Consider the following 12,668-nt stretch of genomic DNA (forward strand, 5'->3'; position numbering starts at 1 on the left):
TCCTTCCTTATATTTATGCATTTTCTATTCACTCACAGTTCAAATATAAACATTAATTTGATTATTCATATTTTTAGTATATTAACTCTCTTTTGACTTTTGCTATTTAGAATAATATTAATTATTGCTTTTAGATATTCTAAAATTTATATGTTAGCTACCATGTTGCTTTGATCTCTTAGGACATTACAAAAAGGAAAGGGAAACCTACTAATTAAAAGCCATTTTTAATCTCTCTTCATTTCATAGTTTCAGAGTGCAAAAAATATTTTTGATGCTTGCATTTTTTCCTTTTTTCTTGGTTAACAGATCTAGTCTATTCCTGGGATCTTGCTTAAAATCTGAGGTATGCTAATCCAGTAAAAGCCAAAACAGACAAAATTAGAGACAAGTCTCCCAAGTGAACATTGATGCAAAAATCTTAAATAAAACTTTTAGCAAAGAGATTACAAATTCTTACTAGTATAATACACCAGATCAGGTAGGATTCATACCAAGTAGGCAGTAATGGTTCAGTATTAGGAAAACAATCAACATATTTGACTATATCAGTAAGAAAATTAACAGGAGGCCTATTATTCTCTCAATTGATGATGAAAAACCATTGACAAAATATAGCATTTTTTCCTATTAAAAAACACTAGGGAGTTTAGGAATAAATGGAGTTTTTCCTTAAAATAATAACCTGCATCTGTCTAAAAGCCATCAATATACATTATATGTAATGGGAATAAATTAGGAGCATTTAAAATTAGGTCAGAAATAAATCAAAAATGACCATTATTGGCATTACTATTCAATACGGTATTAGAAATGTGAGCTTTAGCAATAAGAGAAGAAAAATAAATTGAAGGAATTAGAATTGACAATGAAGAAGCAAAACTTTCACTCTTTGCAAATGAATATCAAATAGAAAATCAACTAAAAATTTACCTGAAATAATTAACAACTTCAGTAAAGTAGCAGAATATAAAATAAATCCACAAAAATCATCAACATTTCTATGTATGTGAACAATAAAGCCCAAGGGCAAGAGGAAAAAAGAGAATTTCAAATTAAAGTAACTGTAGATGGGAGAGAAGCCAGCACTATTTTAAGGATTCCTGATTTTCCTTCAAAACTGACATGAATGAAGCCTCATAATAGATTTTGAAGCAACAGAACCCACAGAAGATGCTCCACAAAGTGGAATATCTTCCAGCAAGGTCAGTCATAGTGGGGGGCGGGGTAAGGAGTGCAAGTGCACTTAGGGCAGAAAGTAGAAACACAATACACTGGAGGCAGGGTGAGAACCTTTGCATAGCTAGCAGAAACCTTTGTGGTGTGTCTGGTGGGCAGACTAGGAGAGTTCCAGTGTGACTGCCCAGGATACCTATTTGACTCAACTGGACAGGCTAAACAACATTCCCCTGGTATTCTTAGAGGAACCCCTGATGTTCCTTTGGGAAGGCCTGGTATTCTCCAACATGAAGAGCACAAACACAACTCCAGGTTTTTGCACATTTTCCTAAGACCTAGGTGTGAATAGTGGACTTCCCCAGTACTGATTATGCAATGAGAACCTCTGGCATTTCCATCCCTGATGGACTAGCCCCCAAACTGGGTTGCTTGGGCATAGTCAAGATCCAGTCCTAGGCACAGGGAATGGGAGACTGACATAGCTAACACAGACAACTCAAAAAAAGCTTATGGCATTCTTTCCTGGGTTGTTCACTGAGTAACCCCCTGTAACTCCAAGGAGAAAGGCATTTAGTCTTCTCAACACTAAAGGTCTATGAACAAGTACCTCCCACCCCTACCACAAGAACCTAGAGAAACATAACAATTCTAAAGGTCAGTAAAAAGCATGATCTATTGATGTTACTTTGGATATAAGAATAATAGCTCAGAAAAGGATGACAGAAAGAAGGGATGCTGTATGTGAAACTTCAGAGAAGCATATGAATTGGTCTACAATCCAGAAAGACTTCTATAAGAAAAGATTAGAAAGAAGTGTAAAAATCAAATGGAAAACTTGGAAAAAGAAATGCTAGAGAAAATTAAGATCTTAGAACCAAAAAAGACAGAAGAAAATAAATACATCAAAATGCAACTGGAAAAATACAAAAAGAAAATAATTTCCTCAAAAACACAATTGAGCAAATGAAAAAAGGATAACTCCTTTAAAAATAGAACTGATCAAATAAAAAAAGATATGCAAAACTTAAATGGAGAAAATACCTCCTGGAAAAATAGATGGGGACTAGTGGAAATTAACGATTCCATGAGACATCAGAATTCAAGTGGAAGAAAATGTAAAATACTTCATTGGAAAAGCAAATGACCTGGAAAATAAATCCAGTCATAGGACTATGTCTAAACAACATGAAGCAGAAAATATCCTAGAACCTGCACTAATAACCAGAGGGCAAAATAGTTATTGAAAGAATCCATTGATCAACTCCTGAAAAGGATCTCAAAAATGAAAAGACCAAGGAATATTGTGTCTAAACTCCAGAATTATGTTAATGAGAAAATCCTGCAAGCGGTCAGAAAAAAGCAACTCAAATATTGAGGAGTCATAGTCAGGATTACACAGGACTTGTGTGTATCAATTTTAAAGGATTGAAGGACCTGGAATATGATATTCCATAGAGCAAAGGAGCTTAGATTACAGCCATGAATCAACTGTCCAGCAAAACTGAGCTTTTTTTTTTTGCACAAGTAAAACTATTGCAACCAAAGATTATATATTTATAGTTAGTGTTTCTCACAAAAGAATTATTTTTAAAATATATAGAGAATGGGGTCAAATTCATAAAAAAGCCATCCCCAACTTATAAATAGGCAAAGGATATGGAAAGACCAAAAAATCAAAGCTTTTCTATATTCATATGAAAAATTGCTCTAAATCAATATTGATTAGAGGAAAAAAATTAAAACATCTCTGAGATACCACCTCACACCTATCAGATTGGTTCAAATGATTAAAAAGGAAAATGATTAATATTGGGGACACTGATGCACTGTTGGTGGAGTTGCAAAGTGACTTAATATTTCTGCAGAACAATTTGGAATTATGCACAAAGACAATGAATTTGTGCTTACCTATTGATGTAGCAACATCACTACTTGGTCTATATCATGAAGAGATCATGAAGAAGGGCAAAAATTCCACATGTTCAAAATTACTTATTACTTTTTATAATGCAAAGAATTGAAAATTGAGGGAATAACATATTGCAATATATGAATGTGATGGAACACTATTGTTCCATATGAAAACAAGAGGGATAGAATTTCAGAAAGCCTGGAAAGACTTGAATGAATTGATACTGAGTGAAATGAACAGACCCAGAAGAACATTAAACACACTAACAACATGGTGTGATAATCAACTGTGATGGACCCATTTATTTCAGCAATACAATAATCAAAGACAATTTTAAAAGACTTCTGATGGAAAATAACATCCATATCCAAAGAATGAACTATGGAGTTTAAAAGAAGACCCTAACATTAGATTCAATTTTAAAAGTTATTAAATATGTTATTTCTTTTTTCTCTTTAATATTTTCTTTCTTCTGTTTGAACTTTGATTTTTTCTCACATGATCAATATGAATCTATATTTTGCATGGTTTTAAATGCAGAGTCTATATAAGATTGCTTTCTGTCAGGGGAAGAAGGGAGGGAAGGGAAGTAGGGAGAAAAATGTCAGATTCAAAATCTTTCAAAAAATGATTGGTTTAAAACAGCCATTGTGTGTGGTTGTAAAAATAAATAAATAAAATATTTTAAAAATAAAGTAACAACAGACAGCATAAAATATTTGGGAACCAACCTCCCAAGAAAAGCCCAGTAACTATAACAACACAATTACAGAATAGGGTTCAAGCAAATAATGTTAGATCTTAATAATTCAAAAAGCATCAATTTTTCATGGTTAGGCTGAGCTAATAAAAAGATGACAATTCTTCCCCAAATAAATTTCTTATTCAATGCCATACCAACCAAACTACCGAAAAAAAGTATTTTACAGAGCTTAAGTAACTAAATTCATATGGAGGAACAAAAGAAGAAAAATTTCAAGGGAACTAATGAAAAAAATGCAAAGGAAGGAAGCCTAAACAAACCAGATTTCACTTTAAATTATGAAATATCAGTCATCAAAACTTTGATACTGGCTAAGAAATAGAGTGATAGATGAGTGGAATAGGTTATTTACAAAAGAAACATCAGTAAATGACTATGGTAATCTTTTGTTTGATTAACCCAAAGATTCTACTTTCTGGGATAAAAATGCACTCAAAAAAAATTTCTGGGAAAATTGAAAGATAGTATAGGAGAATCTAGCTATAGACCACCATCGCACACCCTTTACAAGGATAAAGATGAAATAGGTACAGGCATTACAGGAAATATTTTAAGTCAATTAGGAGAACAAGGAAAATTTATTTTTCAGATCTATTCAAAGGGATCTGTTTATGACCAAACAAGAAATAGAGAATATTATAAAATGAAAAATGGTTAATTTTGAATAAATTAATTTTTTTTAGTTTTTGCAAGGCAATGGGGTCAAGTGGCTTACCCAAGGCCACACGGCCAGGTAATTATTAAGTTTCTGAGACCAGATTTAAACTCAGGTACTCCTGACTCCAGAGTCAATGCTCTATCCACTGCACCACCTAGCCGCCCTGAATAAATTAAATTTTAAAAAGTTTTAAATAAATAGAATCAATGTAACCAGAATTAGAAGCAATTAAGAAAGCTAGGAAACACATTTTACAGCTTGCATTTTTGTTAAAGCACCCAATCCTAAATTGTTTAGAGAAGTGAGTCAAATTCCTAAGAATGCAAGTTATTTCTCACTTGATAAATTGATAAAGGTTATGAATAGGTAGTTTTCAAATGAAATGCAAATTAAAACAATTTTGAGGTATCTCATCTATAAGTTTGCTAACATGACAAAAGAGGAAATTGAAAAGTTTAGAGGGGATGCAGGAAAACCAGGAAACTAATGCACTATTGGTGTATCTAAATCATTCTGAAGAGCCATTGGGAACTATATCCAATGGGCTATATAACTGTGTATGTCCTTTGATGCAACAATATACTGCTACTAGGTCTGTATTCCAAGGAGACCACAAAATAAGGGGGAAAGACCCACATGTGCAAAAATATTTATAGTAGCTTTTTTTTTGTGGTGATAAAGAACTGGCAATTCAGGGGATGTCCATAAGTTAGAGAATAGCTGTACAAAGTGTGGTATCTGAATGTGATGGAATATTATTGTTCTGTAAGAAATCATTAGTGGGTGAATGTCTTTTAAAAAAATTATTCATTCATTCATTCATCTTTCTATCTATTTATTTATTTGTTGGTTTATTTTTTCATCCATATGCATATATGTTTCTTAAATTACAAAACTTTCTTCCACCCTCCCTTCCCACACCCCTCCCCTCAGGGTTAGCATTGTATATACTATTTTTGATAAACATGTTTACATATTAGTTATTTTTCGTATGAGGAATTAGGATTATGGGAAAGAAATACATAAGAGGGCATCTAGGTGGCACAGCAGAGCACTGGCCCTGGAGTCAGGAGTAAGTGAATTCAAATTCCGCCTCAAACACTTCATAATTACCTAGCTGTGTGACTTTTGGCAAGTCATTTAACACCATTGCCTTGCAAGAAACAAACAAGTACGAAAAAAGAGATACATTAAAGATAATTTTTATAAAGTGTTCATCAGATTTGGAAGGATTTTTTGTTTGTTTCTTTTGTTTTTTATGCCACTGAGCAGGTGAATTTCAAAAAAATATATAGAAAGACTTGCATAAACTAATACCTAGTGAAGCAGACACAATTAAGAGAAGATTGTGGATATGAACAGCAACATAGTGTGATGATCAACAATATTATAGTTAGCTCTTTTCAGTAATGCAGTGAACAAAAACAGTTCTAAAATACTTTTTCTTTAGGTTTTTTTCAAGGCAAATGGGGTTAAGTGGCTTGCCCAAGGCCACACAGCTAGATAATTAAGTGTCTGAGACTGGATTTGAACCCAGGTACTCCTGACTCCAGGGTTGGTGCTTTATCCACTATGCCACCAAACGCCCCTAAAATACTTTTAATGAAAAATGACATCCACATCCAGAGAAAAAATTATGAAGTCTGAATGCAGACCAAAGCCTACTATTTTCATCTTTGCTTGTTTGTTTTTACTTTCTTATTTTTTCACTTTTGTATCTTCTTTCACAATATGACTAATATGGAAATGTGCAAAATGTGATAGTACTCATATAACTCATAACAGATTACTTGCTGCTAAGCAGAGGAGCCAAAAAAATGTAGCACTCAAGATTTTGAAAAAAATCAATGTTGAAAACTATCTTTACATGAAACTTTATATAAAATTACATTAATTTTTAATGTAACATTCAGTTTTCAAAATTTTGAATTTCAGATTTATTCTCTCCCTCTAATCTTTCCCTCATCCCATGAAAAGGCAAGCATTATTTTGATCATATATATGAAATCATTCGAATCACATTTCCATATTAACAATGTTGCAAAAGTAAAAAAGATAAAAAATAAAGTAAAAAGATGCTTAAATCTTTATTCAGAGTTGATCAATTCTCTTTCTGAAGTTGTATAGCAATTACAATTACAGATTCTGTGTATTTTTTATCATTTTTTTCAGAATAGTTAATATTTTTGTAGTTGATAATTATTATATTATGGATATTACTGTGTAAACTACTCTCTTGGTTCTACTTACTTCAGGTAACATCAGTTCTTGTAAGTTTTTCCAAGTTTTTCTGAAGACATCCTGCTTATTATTTCTTATAATACAGCAGTATTCCTTCATAATCACATACTTCACCTTCCTTATATCCTACAACTCATTAAACATCAAAATGATGTTTATCCTCTCAATTCTAATTCTTTGTCACCACAAATCAAGTTCTACAAATGTTTTTGTACTAATATGCCCCTTTCCTTTTTTCTTGATTTCTTTTTGGATATATAATTCATAGAAACACATTTATTCTAAAAATAAAGATAAAAATCTTTTAGCTTCATTATTCTATTCTATTTGTCTATTTGTGTGTGTGTATGTGTATGTGTGTGTGTGTGTGTGTGTGTGTGTGTGTGTGTGTGTGTGTGTAGCAAATGATTTCAGTTTGGATAGTCTCCAAGTCTCCCACATTGGTTCACTGAAAAGGCCAGTTGTGTTGTAGGTAGTGAATCTAAGGAAGGAAAGTAGAAAGAAAAAGTGAAAAGTGAAATCAGTAATTCAAATGACATGGTATGAGTCAGCTAAACTGTGATAAAATCCAGTCCAATCCATATGTTATCAAATAATTAAACAGTATGTAACATCTATGTTCAATCTACCCAGTAGTTTGAGGATGGTATACCATAAAGAGTTTTTTATTTTGTTTTGTTTTTTGGTGGAGGAACCTTGAGTACTACAGAACAAAATTGTGACAGAAATATGGAAACACAATTACATATGAACTTCATGAGGAGACCATGGGACTGATTGGAAAAGTATTCCACTGTAATAGGAAAAAAACAAGGAGACTAAAAAGGACAAGATGAGCAATTTTCTTTACAATGTGATTGTCTGGCCTGGGATAACTGAAAATTACTACTAAAATCCAAAATTGTTTCTAACTACAGCTTTTAGATTATGGAGGGTTTTTACTATAATTCTGAGGTTTTTCTCTTGAGACTTTGTTTTGTGTGATCTTAGAGATCCACTATCATCTAATTTTCTCAATGGCAAAAAATCCCTCAAATTCTAAGTTTAAGATGTTCTTCCACACTCTAGACACACATTGCATTGCAATTCAGTGATACCTTTAGAAACTTTTCATGTGTGCCAGCAGATGGTTAAAGATGCATATGTTATTAGGGGTTCTTAAATTATAGTTCTCAAACTATAGGTTTTAGAGTCAAAAGTATTCTAAATAAATGCCTTGTTTCTGGGTTAGTCATTCCCATAGGCATCAAATTGCTATTATGAGTTGAGGTCAATCTTGAGGATTGTTGTTTATTATTTGGAAAGTTAAATAAAGAAAGCTCCTAATACATATGAACTGATCTCTTCTTATTAGTAAAAAGGTAGATTTGTGTTTGGTCAAAAATTGTTTTTCTAACTTTATGACAGTTCTTAATTTCTGGGAATAGCTGAATTATAACTAAGTGCTATTTTATAATAGATATTGTAAACTATGCATTTAAAAATAGTTTAAGCGCAATGAATCAAACTAAATTTAGATGAGTTAGGTTCTCCTTAATCTTTCATATACAAAAAGAAAAACAAGCATATTTATAAAATTAAAAAAATACACAATTGTTTTTGCAGCAAGTGTAGTTAAAATGTAATTAAATGTAGTTAAAATAATTTTTGCAATTGACAATTTGGCAAATAGTTAAAAATCAATAGTGATTTACATTAGTGTGTATCCTAGGTGTTTCAGTGCTAAAATTAATTCTAATTATAGTGATATCAGATATTTTACTGGCACCTCAACCAATACTGCCTTTGACTAAAGGGAAGATGAATATTGAATCTAATATACAACTCTTTTCAATGGCAATTCTTCAGCAAACATACAAAGGAATTATATTTCTATAGGGCTGGAAGCATTCAGGTCACAAGAAACTTGTACAGTGCAACTAATTATCTTTCATCTTATTTCCTTTGGAAAAAATAATTTTTAAAAATTCCCTTAAACTAATAAAGTTTTTAAATCTTATTAAAACATATGCTTTTTACCAAATAGAATATTTCCTTGTTAACAAAATTTTAAACTTTCACAGCTGAATATTAAAAACTTTTTCATACAAATCAAATATTAATGCTTAATGGAAGATTCAAACATGTAAATTACAAAGTTTATCTTTTTAAAAAAATATTCAGTGGTGAAATTTAACTGTTATTAAATATTCATGGTTAAATTATTAAAAAAACATTAAAAACAGTTTGCCTAACATCATTTTTTGGTTGTAGTGTAATATAGATCCTTATAAAACCCAAATGATGTTTTACAGGAACGTACAGACAGAGACTTTCAAATCTTTCTTATTTGTCATAGGTGTTGGCTAATCTCTGGGGTTTATACTTGATATCATATGAAGAATAGTTTGGCTTGGATGACAATCACAGCTTTGAGAAAAAACAATATATTTACTTTTATTTTACCAAAACATCAGGCAAAGTGAATCACCAATTAATAATGTTTGGCCTTCAGTTTTGAAGAAAATTACAACATCAGAGAGGTGATGCCATGACAAGCATGTAACATACTTGGCATAGTGGATAGAGCACTGGCCTTGGAGTTAGGAAGATGGGAGTTTGAATCCAGCTTCTGACACTAGTCATTTACTAGCTGTGTGACCTTGGGCAAGTCACTTAATCCTGATTGCCTCACATCCAGGGTTATCTCCAGTCATCCTGATTCATACCTGGTCACTGGACCAAGATCCGGAGGAAAAAGTGAAGCTGGTGACTTATAAGGCATAGCACCCCCAAAATCAAATCCATTTGTGTGCTTGTCATGACATCACACATTAATAGTGTAATGACTGAAGCAAGTTATATTAGTAACATCCTACTTTAAATGAATTCACATACTTTAGTCAAAGAATAAGGGTTAGGGATATTATTGTGTGATATGCTGAGAACTTTTCCTGTACTCTTTTGACATTATGAAGATACCAATGAGGAGACAATCTAGTGGTTCTCTTCTGTCCTGTTGCAAGACAGAAATTAATCTCAATCTCAAACTACAGAATTCCCAGAAGTTTCAGAAATGTTAGAAAGACTTTAATACTGTTGGATATGGTGATTTATCTTTTTTCCTTTCATCCTTACCAAGTTATGATGAGATTTTAGCAAAATTATGAATGAGGAAACAATTTTCAAATTAATTCATCTCTATATGCTGAATCAAACCCATTAGATTTGTGCCACTGTTAGGTTTGGGAAACTTTTTTCATGTTTGTTTTCTTCATTTGTTTTCTCATCAGTTATTTCTCAGGATCAAATTCACTATTATTTAGCAGATCATTGGACAGAGAGTCTAGCACAAATGACATCACCTTCATGCTAGATAATTACAAGTTGAAGTGAGTTAAAACCCATTTTGTAGCAATGAGTCCTACAATAATAGCAATATCAATGCTTACACAAATTTTATTAGCCATTCACACATTCAATCATTGAAGTCTATAAAGGTAATCATAAGGTAGAACATGTGTCAGTTCTAATGTAATACTTATCATAGCTCAGTTTAAGGTAATAAAAGGGAAAGAAAAAAAGCATATTTCACAATCATGATATGCCAGTTCTGATAGTTGAGAAGGAAAAGCAGCACTTTGACTCCTAACTTGGCAAAAATAAAAGATCAGTTATTACTACCAGGGAAAAATATGTCATACTAGAAAAGACACAAAGATACACAGCTGAAAACAATAGACCATCTCATCCAGGGGCACATTTTCCAAAAGGAACCTTTACAATTTATCTTGATCTGTCAATCATATTTTTACCTTTATCAACCATTTATGATTCTGCAGAATCCCCCCAAATGCTATGGATATAGTATCAATTTTGCAGATTATATAGAAATGAGAGATAAGGAATTTTCTTAGACCTCATTTCTAAGACTAACTTTTCTGTGGTCTAGTTAGAATATACAGCTTTCTGGATGGGTCACACAGACTAGAATTTTCCCTTGAAGTTACTTTTTTCTACAGCCATTCTTGTTAGGAAAATTCAAAACATAATTTGCAATGAGGGACAAAAAAGTGCACAGAAGTAAAGTATCTTTTAAATGTCAGTTATATCATTTCTTTATACTCATGTCAAAATAGGTTCTCTCTATTCTATCAATATGATCTAATGAGGAAAAGGAAATCAGTAAGTCCATTTAGTACAAAGGCAAGGAACTTTGAAGCATTCCTAGATCACGTAAAGTGAGGTACCTCAAAGTTATCTGTACTTGGTTTCTTCATATTTTTCTAAGATGAAGACTCCCTTCATTTCCTTTCATATGGATAAGAAGAACCTTCATTGGTTAATAGGAACAGGCTATAAAATGAGAGAGAGAGGGAGAGAGAGAGAGAGAGAGAGAGAGAGAGAGAGAGAGAGAGAGATTCTTATTCTAGCTTTTTCCTGTGCTTCACTCATTATTTACAGAAGAAGACAAAGATCATGGTCAGCCCATGGTACAGTCACCATGAACTGCTCTGATGAGAGGCTAATGGCTTCCTTCCCCTGCTCTTTTTTATACCAGTTCTGGAAAAAATAGGCTTTGGGGTGTTCTTTTTCTGTAATGTGCTCTTGAGGCAGGGGAGAGAACCAGGATACTTGGGATTTGATTACAAGGAAGGGGACTTTGGAATTGAAATTGAAACTGCCCTCTAAACTTTGGCAGTAATCCACTCCTTGTCCTCAGAGACTGAAGTGGTACAAGAAGGAAAAGGTTTAAATGTCCTAACTGTTGAGGCAATTAATTTGTACATTTACATTTGTAACTTGAGGCAAATATTTCTTTGTAAAGGCTAAGCCAACTATTATTGGTTAAGTGAAATTAAAGTTCAGGGATGTTCACACTTATACACTAGAAGGAATATCATCTATGGGGATGCAGTCTTTGGCAAAACTCCTAAATACTCCCAAACCCTTTAAAACTACAGAGAATTTTGGAGAAGAGGTAAAATATAACATATCTACTCTTTCAGCCAGCAAGGATTAGAATAGACATTTTCATAAAAGGAAAGCTTTAATGATTTTCATAATATCATCAGGATAGCACAATCCATTGCCTTAACTAATCACAAAACAACTCAATAATAATGAAAAGAATGACCAAAACCCACTGGGTTTGATATTTGGTGAGGTATTCTATAATATTAACACAAAATAGATTTGTAATTTTTCTACATTTTGTTTTTTAAGCTTTATTGAAATACAAAATGTAAAAGTTGTTGACAAGTACCTTTCCTTTACAAATAAGAATTTAAATGATTTTATGTATTCTATAGTCCACAAAGTTTGAAAGCCTGAGTATTCTCTGAAGATAAAATGTACAGTATATAGTGTCTAATTTGGCAGATTTAGCACCAATTTCGCAGAAACCAGATTTGGTCGTTTTAAAAAATGCTTTTTGTATTCTATCAATTTGTTGGTCCAGTATATCATACTTTTGGAAGGTATTTGACTCGAGAGAAGTCATTTAATTTGCTTGCTGATTTTGTTTTCACCTCTGCAAAATGAGGGGATTAGATTTGAAGATCCCTAAGATGCATATATTTTGACCCTATGAAATGGAAAATAAAGTGTTGGGAATTTTGGGTTAAATAAGCACAAGTAAAACTGATTCTAAACTACAACAAACATTAGGGGATATGCACTATAAATGTTATTATATTTTAAAAAGTAAATTTCTACATTAAACTAAATTATCATAAGTTTCAGTGTTTTATTCTTACACCCCAAATTAAGGTTATGTATATTTTCTTCAAAAAAATCTTTGCATATTTCAAAACATGATCATGGATACTATTTATTAATTAGTAGTTTTCTCATTTTTACTTATATTATCAGGTGCCCAGGTCAGAGAACAGATCCCCAACACACCTAGGGTGCAGCCTAGGACTTACCTGGGA

The sequence above is a fragment of the Macrotis lagotis genome, chromosome X, assembly GCF_037893015.1.
Source record: "Macrotis lagotis isolate mMagLag1 chromosome X, bilby.v1.9.chrom.fasta, whole genome shotgun sequence".
NCBI lineage: Eukaryota > Metazoa > Chordata > Mammalia > Peramelemorphia > Peramelidae > Macrotis > Macrotis lagotis.